At 41.5% G+C, this 17044-nt stretch overlaps 1 protein-coding gene across 2 annotated transcripts in view; it reads left to right on the top strand.

Annotated features, from left to right (window-relative positions):
* LOC112256784 (potassium channel subfamily K member 10) overlaps positions 1-17044 on the top strand; it is a 48942-nt gene that overhangs the window by 25070 nt on the left and 6828 nt on the right. The window lies entirely within an intron of this gene.

Raw genomic sequence — 17044 nt, 5'->3', positions numbered from 1 at the left:
TGATTCCCAATCAGAGACAACGATAGACAGCTGCCTCTGATTGGGAACCACACGCGGCCAAAAACAAAGAAATAGGGAACATAGAATGCCCACCCTAATCACACCCTGACCTAACCAAAATAGAGAAATTAAACGGCTCTCTAAGGTCAGGGCGTGACAGCCATAAAAAAGCCAGACTACGGTTTGCAACTGCACATTAGGACAAAGATCGTACTTTTTGGAGAAATGTCCTCTGGTCTGATGAAACAAAAATAGAACTGTTTGGCCTTAATGACCATCGTTATGTTTGGAGGAAAAAGGGGGAGGCTTGCAAGCCGAAGAATACCATCCCAACCCAGAAGCACGGGGGTGGTAGCATCTTTTTGTGGGGGTGTTTTGCTGCAGGAGGGACTGGTGCATCATGAGTAAGGAAAATTATGTGGATATATTGAAGCAACATCTCAATCAGGGATTTAAAGCTTGGTCACAAATGGGTCTTCCAAATGGACAATGACCCCAAGCATACTTCCAAAGTTGTGGCAAAATGGCTTAAGGACAACAAAGTCAAGGTATTGGAGTGGCCATCACAAAGCCCTGACTCAATCCTATAGAAAATGTGTGGGCAGAACTGAAAAAGAGTGTGTGAGCAAGGAGGCCTACAAACCTGACTCAGTTACACCAGCTCTGTCAGGAGGAATTGCCAAAATTCACCCAAATTATTGTGAGAAGCTTGTGGAAGGCTATCCAAAATGTTTTACCCCAATTCAACTATTTAAAGGCAATGCTACCAGATACTAATTGAGTGTATGCAAACTTCTGACCCACTGGAATTGTGAGGAAATAAATAAAAGCTGAAATAAATAATTCTCTCTACTATTATTCTGACATTTCACATTCTTAAAATAAAGTGGTGATCCTAATTGGCCTGAGACAGGGATTTTTTTACTAGGATTAAATGTCAATAATTGTGAAAAACTGAGTTTAAATGTATTTGGCTAAGGTGTATTTTTTACTTCCGACTTCAACTGTATGTGGATCCAACCCTCGTGGCAGCCAGTTTACTACTATTTATGAATCCAACCTCCAACATACTATGAAATAGGCACCAAGCCTACAGAGCCTTGTTGGAGCATATAGTGCCATGCTGTGTAATTCACGTGATGAATGAGAATGGAATAGGCAAGATGCACTTAATTGTCTGAATAGGTCCATTTTTGTCTCAGCTTTCAGTTATGAACCCAAAGATCCATGCATCCTATGCATTTGATTTGCTCCAGTTTTCCCTAGACTCCTTTTGATGGTAGCATCTTCAACACTGCTCCAGTGAATATCTGAGTGGCCCTCTTTCTTTCTCTCCCTTTTTCTTTTATCCCCACACCCTTTTATCCCCGCAACCAACTGCAGTGTTTGTGGAAATCATGGCAGTGTTTCATGAAGGAGGGGTTGAAATAAAAACCTTTGTGCCGAGGGGCTCTGTGGGGAATATATTATTCATTCCATTTCCCGACAGTCACCGAACTCCTCCATAAGCAGCTGAACCAGCAGAGCCAATTCTCTAGCATTACTTTTAGATCATTATGGTATAGAGGTCGACCGAACAATCGGAAATTGGTATTTTTGAGAGCCAATTTTTTTATTTTATTTTTATATATATATTTATTTTACACCTTTTTAACTAGGCAAGTCAGTTAAGAACACATTCTTATTTTCAATGACGGCCTAGGAACGAGGCAGAACGACAGATTTTTACATTGTCAGCTCGGGGATCCAATCTTGCAACCTTACAGTTAACTAGTCCAACGCTCTAACCACCTGATTACATTGCATTCCACGAGGAGCCTGCCTGTTACGCGAATGCAGTAAGCCAAGGTAAGTTGCTGGCTAGCATTAAACTTATCTTATAAAAACAATCAACAACTGTTGTTGCTCCAATGTGTACTTAACCATAAACATCAATGCCGTTCTTAAAATCAGTACACAAGTGTATATTTTTAAACCTGCATATTTAGCTAAAATAAATCCAGGTTAGCAGGCAATATTAACCAGGTGAAATTGTGTCACTTCTCTAGCATTCATTGCACACAGAGTCAGTGTATATGCAATAGTTTGGGCCGCCTGGCTCTTTGCGAACTAATTTGCCAGAATTTTACGTAATTATGACATAACATTGAAGGTTGTACAATGTAACAGGGATATTTAGACTCATGGATGCCACCCATTAGATAAAATACGGAACGGAATAAACGTTTTGTTTTCGAGGTGATAGTTTCCGGATTTGACCTAAGGCTCGTATTTCTGTGTGTTTATTATAGTTAAGTCTATGATTTGATATTTGATAGAGCAGTCTGACTGAGGGGTGGTAGGCAGCAGCAGGTTCGTAATAGTCAAAGGTATATGGTTTAGAGAGAAATAGTCTATGCGTTATAATTCCTGTAATAACTTGCGGCTGAACTTGAAAGGGGTTCCTTCGTTATTTTATCGTTCATGTCTTCCATACACAATGTCTTGATCTACTTCAAGTAAGGTCTGTGTTTCGTGCAGGCTTAAACCGCCTCTGCGTTTTGATACCCGTGTAAATCTCACTAGGATAAGGTAACGTTTGTCAACATATTTTCCTAAATCCACTCTACAAAAAAAATTGTCTTTGCTTATATTTAGCCAATATTGATCAGACTTACCTTGTCCTATGGATATCTACACAGTTATAAAATTGGCAATGTGGTGTAAGCCTACATGAAACACAGACCTTATTTTAAGTGAATCTAAAAATATCCTATGGAATTAATGAATGGAATAAATGAATTAAATGAAGGAATCACTTTTCAGATTTTGCAAGGTGTCATGGGAATTATGACTCACACTTTGGTAGTCAATTCTTACCATGCCCATTATTAAAATAGGATTTCCTGCATATAGAAATTACAGTTTTTGTTTTCAACATTCATTACAGGTAACTTAAACTCTATTTTTATTCAAACAGTTGGGAGTATTTGTCTCCTAAGCAGACTCTTCAGTATCATTGTCACTTCAGAGCTGTGTGTTTGTGTGTGTGTGTGTGTGTGTTTGTTTGTTTGTTTGCTTTTCTCTGCCATCTGTAAAACAAACAGAGAACCAGTGTGGGACTGTTACATGGAATTGGCACCAGGAAAAGCAAGGTGTCTTATTTGTGATGAAGATGTAAGCATGGGGTCAGCAACGGCTAAATCAAAAAATATCACCAACCTTTTGAATCACCTTATGAACACCCATCCAAAAGCCCATAATATGTTTTATATTACGTTAAAATAAAAGTGTTCATTCAGTACAGTATAAAATAAAAGTGTTCATTCAGTACAGTATTGTTCCAATTGTCATTATTACAAAAATGTGTGTATATATATATATATATATATATATATATATATATATATATATATATATATATATATATATATATATATATATATATAATAAAAATAAAAATTGTCTGATTAATCGGTATAACGTCTTTTTTCGTCCTCCAATAATCGGTATTGGCGTTGAAAAATCATCGGTCGACCTCTATTATGGTATTGAGCAACTAGAACATTAGTTTATTTTTTCAAGTTAATTCTATAGTATCCATGGGATATCAAGCATTTAGAACAAGTGACACTCTTGCCTTTTTTGCTTATTTTTTTTACAGTATAAAACCACAGGAGGTTGGTCGCACCACGAGCCAGGACAGACCCATGGTAATGGCTGGAGTGGAATAGGTGGAATGATATGAAATACATCAACCACATGGTTTGTTGCCATTCCATTTGCTTAGTTCCAGCCGCTAGGGGAGCCGTCCTCCCCTCAACACCCTCCACTCTATAAAACAATTCATTGGATGATGTTCAGTTTGTCACTCTTTAATTGATGTTGAGAGCGACGAACCCATCGATATTTTGCCGTTTGTCCAGCCTCTTTCATTTATAACAACCCATATACGTATATTATCCTTCATTTGAGAGAGCAAACCATATTCCGAAGCTCAGCTAAAGGAGATTACAGCAAAACCAGTAACTGTACTCACTTGAGAGTTGGCCCTTGGGGTGTGCACTTTTAAAACAAGCACTCCATCAAAATGTCTGGGATTTATCTGTTCCCCTAACAGGTTCTATATCCTGGCCATTAGTGTTGTGTCAAGCATGTCATTCAACCATCTTTCATCTTATGTTGTCTATAAACTCTTTGACGTGGGCATCAGCTCCGAAGTGGCACTTTCGAGAACAGAGTGTGTGTATGTGTGTCTGAAGTGTTTCTGCTGCCCACCCACTGTGTGCCCACTGGGACGTTGGGCCTAATTGGCAGTGCCTAGAAGGGTCGGTATGACTCAGTGTGTTTGGCACAATGGAACTTCATGGTGTCATCCACTCCAATCAAGACCTGCTGTTTTTCATATCCGCTCTTAGCTCGAAAATAAAGCTTCTTGAATGTTATACTGTCCAGAGGCAGTTTTTTATAGTAAGCAAGTATATTATTTGCCCTATACTGTCTTTAATGGGTGGAAAAGCTGTAATTTACTGCGCAACTATAATGGGTTGTATGACCAGATTCTCAAGATATTCCTTCTGCAAGCATGCACAAACACTCCTGCGCGACATTGCAAATACTCCTGCGCGACATTGCAATGACCTTGGTGAAGTTGCAGTCACTACCTCTTTGTGGCACTAGTAATTTGTTGATATGATTTGCAAAATATGCAATTTGATTAAACTCATGTTAAACAAATATTATGGCTGAACTCAAATGTGCTGGTTGATAAAATACCAGTAATTATGGAAAAGATGTTTGAAAAGGATATTTTGCTTTTAAATGATATTGTAAATTGGAATGGTAGAGTTGGTCAAATAGCTCTTACACAGCCTGGTGGTGTGTTTTGGGTCATTGCCCTGTTGAAAAACAAATCAAATAAAACTTTATTTGCCACATGCGCTGAATACAACAAGTGTAGACTTTACAGTGAAATGCTTACTTACAAGCCCTTAACCAACAGTGCAGTTCAAGAAGAAGAAAATATTTAGGTTAAAATAAAACATAATACGAAAACACAATAAGAATAACAATAATGATGCTATATACAGGGGGCACCGGTACCAAGTCTGTAGGCAGAGGTACAGGCTAGTTGAGGTAATCTGTACATGTAGGTGGGGGCGAAGTGACTATGCATATGTAACAAACAAACAGCGAGTAGCAACAGTTTACAAGGGGGGTAAAAGCTGTTGAGGAGCCTTTTGGTCCTAGACTTGGCTCTCCGGTACTGGTTGCCGTGCGGTAGCAGAAAAAAATGTTTGGAGTCTCTGACAATTTTATGAGCTTTCTTTTGACACCGCCTATTATATAGGTCCTGGATGGCAGGAAGCTTGGTCTCAGTGATGTACTGGGCCGTTCGCACTACCCTCTGTAGCGCCTTACAGTCAGATGCCGAGCAGTTGCCATACCAGGTGGTGATGCAACCGGTCAGGATGCTCTCGATGATGCAGCTGTAGAACCTTTTGAGGATCTGGGGGCCCATGCCAAATCTTTTCAGTGTCCTGAGGGGGAAAAGGTTTTGTCGTGCCCTCTTCACGACTGTCTTGGTATGTTTGGACCATGATAGTTCATTGGTGATGTCGACACCAAGGAACTTGAAACTCTCGACCCGCTCTTACCACCTGGGGGCACCCCATCAGGAAGTCCAGGGTCTAGTTGCAGAGGGAGGTGTTTAGTCCCAGTCCTTAGCTGAGTGATGAGCTTTGTGGGCACTATGGTGTTGAATGCTGAGCTGTAGTCGATGAATAGCATTCTCACATAGGTGTTCATTTTGTCCAGTTGAGAAAGGGCGGTATAGAGTGCGATTGAGATTGCGTCATCTCAGGATCTGCTGGGGCGATATGCGAATGTGTCTAGGGTGTCCGGGAGGATGCTGTCGATGTGAGCCATGACCAGCCTTTCGAAGCACTTCATGGCTACCGACGTGAGTGCCACAGGGTGGTAATCATTTAGGCAGGTTACCTTTGCTTCCTTGGTCACAGGGACTATGGTGGTCTGCTTGAAACATGTAGGTATTACAGACTCTGTCTGGAAGAGGTTGAAAATGTCAGTGTAGACACTTCACAGTGTCAGTTGAAATGCTCATTATAAAAATTCAGAAAACAAAACATATTTTACATAGGTTTAAAGATTAACTTCTTGTTCAACCAACCACAGTGTCATATTTTAAAATGCTTTTCGGCGAAAGCATACCTAGCCCAGAACATACCTAGACCAGAACATAACCCAGTTGACAAATTATTACAAACCGTAACCAGCCAAGCAAGAAGCTTTACAAAACTCAGAAATAGAGATAAAATGAATCCCTTACCTTTGATGATCTTCATATGGTAGCAATCAGAAGACATTAATTTACTCAATAAATGTTCCCTTTGTTCGATGAAGTCTCTTTATATCCAAAAACCTCCGTTTTGTTAGCGTGTTTTCTTCAGTAATCCATAGGCTCAAACTCAGTCAAAACAGTTAGACAAAATATCAAAATTGTATCCGTAAAGTTCATAGAAACATGTCAAACGATGTTTATATTCAATCCTCAGGTTGTTTTTTAGCCTAAATGATCTGTAATATTTCAACCAGACAATAACGTCATTAATATAAAAGGTAAACAAGAAATGCACATGCGCCTGAAAAAACTCTGTGTCACGTTAGGGCCCACTCGTTCAGACTGGTCTTACTCCCTCATTTATAAGAATACAAGCCTGAAACAATTGCTAAAGACTGTTGACATATAGTGGAAGGCATATGAACTGCAAATGGAGTCCTAAGTCAATGGATACTGTAATGGCATTGAATATAAAACTACAAAACCAACTAAAAAACCTACTTCCTGAATGGATTTTTCTCAGGTTTTCGCCTGCTAAATCAGTTCTGTTATACTCACAGACACTATTGGAACAGTTTTGGAAACTTTAGAGTGTTTTCTATCCAAATCTACCAGTCTATATGCATATCATATCTTCTGGGCCCGAGTAGCAGGCCGTTTAATTTGTGCATGATTTTCATCAAAAATTCAGAATGCTGCCCCCATACCTTAGAGAGGTTAAAGGTTTTGTTCACATTGAGCGTTATCACACAGTCATCCAGAACAGCTGGTGCTCTCGTGCATGCTTCAGTGTTGCTTGCCTCAAAGCGAGCATAAAAAGGCATTTAGCTCATCTGGTAGGCTCGCGTCTGGCTTCCACTTTGTAGTCCGTAATATTTTTCAAGCCCTGCCACATCCGACGAGCATCAGAGCTGGTGTAGTAGGATTCAATCTTAATCCTGTATTGACGCTTTGCTTGTTTGATGGTTCGTCTGAGGGCATAGCGGGATTTCTTATAAGCGTACGGATTAGTCCCCCACCCCTTGAAAGCGGCAGCTCTAACCTTTAGCTCAATGCGGATGTTGCCTGTAATCCATGGCTTCTGGTGGGATATGTACGTACAGTCATTGTGGAGACAACGTCATCGATGCACTTATTGATGAAGCCAATGACTGTGGTGGTGTATTCCTCAATGCCGTTGGATGAATCCTGGAACATAATCCAGTCTGTGCTAGCAAAACAGTCCTGTAGTGTAGCATCCACGTCATTTGACCACTTCCCTTTTGAGCATGTCGCTAATACTTCCTGCTTTAGTTTTTGCTTGTAAACAGGAATCAGGAGGATAGAATTGTGGTCAGATTTGCCAAATGGAGGGTGGGGGAGAGCTTTGTATGCATCTCTGTGTGTGGAGTGAAGGTCGTCTAGGATTTTTTCCCCCTGGTTGCATATGGAGCGGCAGGGTAGCCTAGTGGTTAGAGCATTGGACTAGTAACCAAAAGGTAGCAAGTGCGAATCCCCGAGCCGACAAGTTAAAAATCTGTTGTTCTTCCCCTGAAAAAGGCAGTTAACCCACTGTTCCTATGCCGTCACTGAAATTAAGAATTTGTTCTTAACTGACTTGTCTAGTTATATAAAGCTATTAAAAAATAATGTGACATCCTAGTAAAAATTTGGTAAAACTGATTTAAGTTTGCCGGCATTAAAGTCTCCAGCCACTAGGAGCGCCGCTTCTGGGGGAGCATTTTCTTCTTTGCTTAAAGGCCTTATTGAGTTGGTTGAGAGCAGTCTTAGTGCCAGCTTCGCTTTGTTATGGTAAATAGACGGCTACAAATAATACAGATGAGAACTCTCTTGGTAGATTGTCATAATGTACTCTACCTCAGGTGAGTAATATCTTGAGACCTCTTTAATGACGCACCAGCTGTTATTGACAAAGACACACAACCCCACCCCTCGTCTTACCAAAGGTAGCGTCTCTGTTCTGCCGGTGCATGGAAAATCCCACCAGCTCTATATTGTCCGTTTCTAAATTCAGCCACGTCTCGGTGAAACATAAGATGTTTCAATTTTTAATGTCACGTTGGTAGGATAATCTTAATAGTAGGTCATCAATTTTATTTTCTAACAATGAGCAAGGAGAATGGAAGGCATTGGGAGTTTCCTCGCTCGCCTCCATCTTCTCAGAAGGAACCCCAAACTGCGTCCCCTTTTTAGAGTTAACTACACCTCAGATTGCATCCCAAATAAATGCTTCAGAGTTTAGTGGAACTATGAATTCTAAATAAATCACTGACAGTGTCATCATCACACCTCTTCCTCCATGATTCACGGTGGGAACCACACATTCAGAGATCATCCGTTCACCTACTCTGCATCTCACAAAGACATGGCGGTTGGAACCAAAAATCTCAAATTTGCACTCATCAGACCAAAGGACAGATTTCCACCGGTGTAATGTCCATTGCTCGTGCAGCAATTTGACCATGAAGGCCTGATTCACGCCGTCTCCTCTGAACAGTTGATGTTGAGATGGGTCTGTTACTTGAACTCTGTGAAACATTTATTTGGGCTGCAATTAACTCTAAAAATGGTTGAATAACAACCACAGTGGTTGTAGAGGGTACAACATGCCAGCACCTCAGGAGGAAATCTTAGTTGGCTTTGAGAGAGAGCGAGAGAGATAGAGAGAGGAGACCCCGCTCGCACGAGTCCAAGGGTGCGCAAAACTGGACAGGAAGATCAGGTCAGTGACTCAAGCCTGGCACGACGTGACACACCCTTCCTTGGGAAGGCATGGGATAGCGCCAGTGAGTCAGCCCCCGTAATAGAGGCAGAGAATCCCAGTGGAGAGAGGGCAGCTGGCCAGGCAGAAATATTAAGGACGGTTTGTCACTCCAGTGCATTGCCATTCACCTTGCACTCCTGGGCCAGACTACACTCGATCATAGGACCTACTGAAGAGAGGAGTCTTCAGTAAAGACTGAGTCTACGTCTCTCACATGAGTAGGCAGACCATGCCATAAAAATTGAGCTCCATAGGAGAAAGCCCTGCCTCCAGCTGTTTGCTTAGAAATTGTAGGACAATAAAGAGGCCTGTGTCTTGTGACCCTAGCGTACATGTAGGTATGTGCAGTAGGACCAAATCAGAGAGATAGGTAGGAACAAGTCCATGTAATGCTTTGTAGGTTAGTAGTAAAACCTTGAAATCAGCCCTAGCCTTAACAGGAAGCCAATGTAGAGAGGCTAGCATTGGAGTAATATGATTACATTTTTTGATTCTATTTAAGATTCTAGCAGCCATATTTAGCACTAACGGAAACTTATTTAGTGCTTTATCTGGGTAGCCGGAGAGTAGAGAATTGCAGTAGTCTAATCTAGAAGTGATAAATGCATTTTTGGACAAAACGGTTCAGATTTTTGCAGTGTTACGAAGATGGAAAACAGCTGACCGATCAGGTTCCAGAGTAATTTATTTTATTTATTTCACCTTTATTTAACTTCTTGCGACTAGCAATCCCGTATCCGAGAGCGTAAATCATAGCCTCAAGCGCATTACCATAACGCAACTTTTCCTATTCATGAAAATCGCAAATGAAATGAAATAAATATATTCAAACACAAGCTTAGCCTTTTGTTAACAACACTGTCATCTCAGATTTTCAAAATATGCGTTACAGCCAACGCTAGACAAGCATTTGTGTAAGTTTATCATGGCATAATGCTATGCTAGGCTCTGCTGGCAGCAGGCAACATTTTCACGAAAATAAGAAAAGCAACCAAATGAAATAATTTACCTTTGAAGAACTTCAGATGCTTTCACTCAGGAGACTCCCAGTTAGATAGCAAATGTTCCTTTTTTCCAAAAATAATATTTTTGTAGGCAAAAAAGCTCCCGTTTGTTCATCCTGCTTGGCTGAGAAATCGACCGAAAAATACTTCAACTATAATGCCGAACCTTTTTCAAAATTTGCTCCATAATATCGACAGAAACACGGCAAACGTTGTTTAGGATCCATCCTCAAGGTGTTTTTAACATATGTATTCGATAATATATCCGTTGAGGCAATTGGTTTCTCATAAGAAGCGATTGGAAAAATGGCTACCTCAGTATTTTACGCAAGATTTTCTCCGTGAGACACCATGTGACCACTCACTATATATGGTCCCTTACAGCCATTCTCCAATGGAAATGCCTAAAAAGACGTCACAATGCTGTAGACACCTTGAGGAATGCGTGGAAAACGTAAGCTCATTCGTAGCTCATTCACAGCCATATAAGGAGTCATTGGCATGAGGCGGTTTCAAAAAATGCGGCACTTCCTGATTGGATTTTTATCTGGGTTTCGCCTGTAACATCAGTTCTGTGGCACTCACAGACAATATCTTTGCAGTTTTGGAAACGTCAGAGTGTTTTCTTTCCAAAGCTGTCAATTATATGCATAGTCGAGCATCTTTTCATGACAAAATATCTGGTTTAAAACGGGAACGTTTTTCATCCAAAAATTAAAATAGCGCCCCCTATATCCAACAGGTAGGCTAGTTGAGGACAAGTTCTCATTTGCAACTGTGACCTGGCTAAGATAAAGCGTAGCAATTTGACACATACAACAACACAGAGTTACACATGGAATAAACAAAACATACAGTAGAAGAAAAGAAAAGAAAAACTATGTACAGTGAGTGCAAATGAGGTAAGTTAAGGTACGTTAAGGAAATAAATAGGCCATGGTGGCGAAGTAATTACAATATAGCAATTAACACTGGAATGGTAGATCGGCAGAAGATGAATGTGCAGGTAGAGATATTGGGGTGCAAAGGACCAAATAAATAAATAAATACCAGTATTGGGATGAGGTAGGTAGATAGATGGGCTGTTTACAGATGGGCTATGTACAGGTGCAGTGATCTGTAAGCTGCTCTGGCAGCTGTTCCTTAAAGCTAGTGAGGGAGATGTGAGTCTCCAGCTTCAGAGATTTTTGCAATTCGTTCCAGTCATGGGCAGCAGAGAACTGGAAGGAAAGACGATCAAAGGAGGAATTGGCTTTGGGGGTGACCAGTGAGATATACCTGCTGGAGCGCATGCTACGAGTGGGTGCTGCTATGGTGACCAGTGAGCTGAGATAAGGTGGGGCTTTACCTAGCAGAGACTTGTAGATAACCTGTAGCCAGTGGATTTGGCGATGAGTATGAAGTGAGGGCCAACCAACGAGAGCATACATGGTGGCAATGGTGGGTAGTGTATGGGGCTTTGGTGACAAAACAGATGGTACTGTGATAGACTGCATCCAGTTTGTTGAGTAGAGTGTTGGAGGCTATTTTATAGATGACATCACAGAAGTCGAGGATCGGTAGGATGGTCAGTTTTACGAGGATATGTTTGGCAGCATGAGTGAAGGATGCTTTCTTGCGATATAGGAAGCCGATTCTAGATTTAATTTTGGATTGGAGATGCTTAATGTGATTCTGGAAGGAGAGTTTACAGTCTAACCAGACACCCAGGTATTTGTAGTTGTCCACGTATTCTAAGTCAGAGCCGTCCAGAATAGTGATGCTAGACGGGCGAGCAGGTGCGGGCAGTGATCGATTGAATTGCATGCATTTAGTTTTACTTGTGTTTAAGAGCAGTTAGAGTCTACGGAAGGAGAGTTGTATGGCATTGAAGCTCGTCTGGAGGTTAGTTAACATAGTGTCCAAGGAGGGGCCAGAAGTATACAGAATGGTGTTGTCTACGTAGAGGTGGATCAGAGAATCACCAGCCGCAAGAGCAATATCATTGATGTATACAGAGAAGAGAGTCGGCCCGAGAATTGAACCCTGTGGCACACCCATAGAGACTATCAGAGGTCCGGACAACAGGCCCTCTGATTTGACACACTGAACTCTATCAGAGATGTAGTTGGTAAACCAGGCGAGGCAATCATTTGAGAAACCAAGACTGTCGAGTCTGCCAATAAGAATGTTGTGATTGACAGAGTCGAAAGCCTTGGCCAGGTCGATGAATACGGCTGCACAGTAATGTCTCTTATCGATGGCGGTTATGATGTCGTTTAGAACCTTGAGCGTGGCTGAGGTGCACCCATGACCAGCTCTGAAACCAGATTGCATAGCAGAGAAGGTATGGTGGGATTCGAAATGGTCAGTAATCTGTTTGTTATCTGTTTGAAGACCTTAGAAAGACAGGGTAGGATAGATATAGGTCTGTAGCAGTTTGGGTCTAGAGTGTCACCCCCTTTGATGACCGCGGCAGATTTCCAATCTTTGGGAATCTCAGACGATACGAAAGAGAGGTTGAACAGGTTAGTAATAGGGGTTGCAACAATTTCGGCAGGTCATTTTAGAAAGAGAGGGTCCAGACTGTCTAGCCCGGTTGATTTGTAGGGGTCCAGATTTTGCAGCTCTTTCAGAACAACAGCTATCTGGATTTGGGTAAAGGAGAAATGGTGGGGGCTTTGGTGGGTTGCTGTGGAGGGTGCCAGGCAGTTGACCGGGGTAGGGTTAGCCATGGAAAGCATGGCCAGCTGTAGAGAAATGCTTATTGAAATGATCAATTATAGTGGATTTATTGGTGGTGACAGTGTTTCCTAGCCTCAGAGCAGTGGGCAGCTGGGAGGAGGTGCTCTTATTCTCCATGGACTTTACAGTGTCCCAGAAAGTTTTTGAGTTAGTACTACAGGAGGCAAATTTCTGTTTGAAAAAGCTTGCCTTAGCTTTTCTAACTGCCTGTGTATATTTGTTCCTAACTTTCTTGAAAAGTTGCATATCACGGGGGCTATTCAATGCTAATGCAGAACGCCACAGGATGTTTTTGTGCTGGTCAAGGGCAGACAGGTCTGGAGTGAACCAAGAACTATATCTATTCCTAGTTCTACATTTTTTAAGAGGGGCATTCTTATTTAAGATGGTGAGGAAGGCACGTTTAAAGAATAGCCAGGCATCATCTACTGACGGGATGAGGTCAATGTCATTCCAGGATACCCTGGCCAGGTCGATTAGAAAGGCCTGCTCGCAGAAGTGTTTCAGGGAGCGTTTGACAGTGATGAGGCGTGGTCGTTTGGTCCATTACGGATGCAGGCAATGAGGCAGTGATCGCTGAGATCTTGATTGAAAACAGAAGAGGTGTATTTGGAGGGCGAATTAGTTAGGATGACATCTATGAGGGTGCCCGTGTTTACTGATTTGGGGTTGTACCTGGTAGGTTCATTGATAATTTGTGTGAGATTGAGGGCATCAAGCTTAGTTTGTAGCATGGCCAGGGTGTTAAGCATGTCCCAGTTTAGGTCACCTAGTAGCACGAGCTCAGAAGATAGATGGGGGGGCAATCATTTCACATATGGTATCGAGGGCACAGCTGGGGGCAGAGGGAGGTCTATAGCAAGCGGCTACAGTGAGAGCCTTGTTTCTGGAAAGGTGAATTTTTAGAAGTAGAAGCTCAAATTGTTTGGGTATAGACTTAGATAGCATGCAGAGTTCTGTATTACTATCTTTGCAGTAGATTGCAACACCTCCCCCTTTGGCAGTTCCATCTTGGCGGAAAACGTTATAGTTAGCAATGGCGATTTCAGGGTTTTTGGTGGTTTTCCTAAGCCAGGATATAGACACGGCTAAGACATCTGGGTTGGCAGAGTGTGCTAAAGCAGTGAGTAAAACAAACTTGGGGGGTAGGCTTCTAATGTTAACATGCATGAAACCAAGGCTTTTACGTTTACAGAAGTCAACAAATGAGAGCACCTGTGGGGTGGGAGTGTTGCTAGGCACTGCAGGACCTGGATTAACCTCCACATCACCAGAGGAACAGAGGATAAGTAGGATAAGGGTACGGCTAAAGTCTTTACGAACTGGCCATCTAGCACGTTCGGAAAGAGAGTAAAAGGAGCAGGTTTCTGGGCACGATAGCATAGATTCAAGGTATAGTGTACAGACAAAGGTAAGGTAGGATGTGAGTACATTGGAGGTAAACCTAGGCATTGAGTAATGAAGAGAGAGATATAGTAACACGAGGTCCTTCACAGTTTTATTTGAGACTACTGTACAACCATTACGATTATTTATCAGATCAAACAGCAGATTTCTTTGTTTCTTGGGACCTAGAACTAGCATATCTGTTTTGTCCAAGTTTAAAAGTAAAACATTTGCCACCAACCACAGGTGTGTTTCCTGATTTAATTAAGCAATTAACAACCCATCATGATAAGTGTGATGTATAAAATGCTGGGCAGGCCATTATTTTGTCTTCCATGGCTATGCCCCCATTGGATGACAATGCCCCCATCCACAGGGAACGAGTGGTCACTGAATGGGTTGACGAGCATGAAAACAATACCATAAGCCTCCTATTAAGACACTTTATATTGTTTCCTTTATTTGAGCAGTTAACTGTATAGGTGATTTCCAGATTCATTGGAAAACTATCAAAACCGACAGCCATATTCAACCAATCCAGGTAATCAGGTTTATAAAATAAACAGATTATGGCTGTTTTTAATACTGAAATCAGCCCAATTAGATACACACATCGTACTTGATGTCTTACTTTTTAATACCAACATTAGGAGGACCTTCCTAATATTAAGTTGCACCCCCCTCTTTTGGGGATTTGTCGGGGCTTGTCGGGGCTTGGAAGATATCAAAAGTGTTACACAGGGATGCTGGCCATGTTGACTCCAATGCTTCCCACAGTTGTGTCAAGTTGGCTGGCTGTCCTTTGGGTAGTGGACCATTCTTGATACACATGGGAAACTGTTGAGTGTGAAAAACCCAGCAGTGTTGCAGTTCTTGACACAATTTGGTGCACCTGGCACCTACTACCATACCCCGTTCAAAGGCACTTGAATGACATGTACGCAATCCATATCTCAATTGTCTCAAGGCTTAAAATTCCTTCTTTAGCCTGTCTCATCCCCTTCATCTGCACTGATTGTAGTGGATTTAACAAGTGACATCAATAAGGGATCATAGCTTTCACCTGGTAAGTCTGTCATTGAAAGAGCAGAGTCCTTAAAGTTTTGTAAACTTAGTGCATATGAGAGGGCATGTTCAGTGATGTGTAGAAAGTAATGCTCCTTTGCTTAAGATATGCGGTTCAGTTCATCTCGCTCCATATATGTGACAGGAGGGTAGATATATACATATTTCATAAGGGAGTACACATCACCACCACTTGACAGCATGAAGGACAAGTGAGGAGGTGTTCACTAAGCAGGCGTGTCTTGATCTTGTATTTGTATATTCCCATCAAGAAGGCTACAGAAGTGCTGAGGCAATTTAATTTGAATGTTCATTCTAATCCACGATTCCCTCCCCTGAAATGGCTCTACTTCAGCAGAACTGCCATTCATTCTGTTCTCGCGTCCCACCTGGCCAACATCCGGTGAAATTGCTGAGCGCGAAATTCAAAATACAACATTTGTAATATTAAACATTCATGAAAATACAAGAGTCTTACATCGTTTATTAAAAGCTTAACTTCTTGTTAATCGAGCCGCTTTGTCAGATTTTAAAAAGGCTTTACTGTGAAAGCACACCACCCAAGCAGAGGTGTCACGGAAGTCAGAAATAGCGATAAAATTAAAGCATTACCAACATTTTCCAGCCAAGCAGAGGCGTCACGGAGTCAGAAATAGCAATAAAATCAATCACTTACCTTTGAATATGTTCCTCTGTTTGCAATCACAAGGGTCCCAGCTACATAACAAATGGTCCTTTTGTTCGATAAAGTTCTTCTTTATATCCCTAAAAAGTCAGTTTAGTTGGCGCGCTTGACTCAGTAATCCACCGGTTTCCCAGAAGTTACCAATAAACTTCGTCCAAACAAGTCAAACAACGTTTCTAATCAATCCTCAGGTACCCTAATATGTAAAAATGTAAGATGGAGAATAGCATGTTCATTACTGGAGATAAATAATGAAGTGCGCGCCCTCATCCACGCACGCCACAACACTACAGTCAAAATGGGAGCCACCTAGAAAAACTACAAATTCTAGCTCATTTTTCAAAAAACAAGCCTGAAACTCTTTCTGAAGACTGTTGACATCTGCTGGAAGCCCTAGGAACTGCAATCTGGGAGGTATTCAGATGATTTCCCCATAGACAGGCATTTTAAATGGTGTCACCTCCCAAAAACATTTTTCCAGATGGATTCTCCTCGGGTTTTCACCTGCTATATCAGTTCTGTTATACTCACAGACATTATTTTAACAATTTTGGAAACTTTGGAGTGTTTTCTATCCAATGCTACCAAAATGCATATCCTAGCTTCTGGGCCTGAGTAACAGGCAGTTTAATCTGGGCACCTCATTCATCCAAACTTCCGAAGACTGCCCCCTATCCCTAATTAAAGGTCCTCAGGGAAATATTAATTCATTTTCAATTTATACAATAAGTCCTTATTGTATACCACACATAAACATTGTGATTATATGATGGAGAAAAATGTGATATTGTTCTGCATTTTTGGAGACTAGAGTACAGATTAAGGAGAGTCTTCGGTGAGTGTGCGAGGCAATAGGAGACTACAGTTCTTTAATGTTAATGCCCTACCTCGGTGGCCGAGCCTGAGATTTTTAAAAAGAAGCAGAAAAGACCAAATAAGATCGAAGAGATAAGTCTTCTGGTAGGTGACAGTTTTCACGGAAGTTCTGTGCGTGTAGGATGAAATACCAAAGGAAGTGGAACAAACACTAGTATTTTTAGCAAGGCCACACATGCACAACAAACCACCAGACATTT

This window comes from Oncorhynchus tshawytscha, linkage group LG08, assembly GCF_018296145.1.
Source record: "Oncorhynchus tshawytscha isolate Ot180627B linkage group LG08, Otsh_v2.0, whole genome shotgun sequence".
NCBI classification, from domain to species: Eukaryota; Metazoa; Chordata; class Actinopteri; order Salmoniformes; family Salmonidae; genus Oncorhynchus; species Oncorhynchus tshawytscha.
The sequence above is the reverse complement of the archived record's forward strand: the minus strand, read 5'-3'. Positions and strand labels throughout refer to the sequence as shown.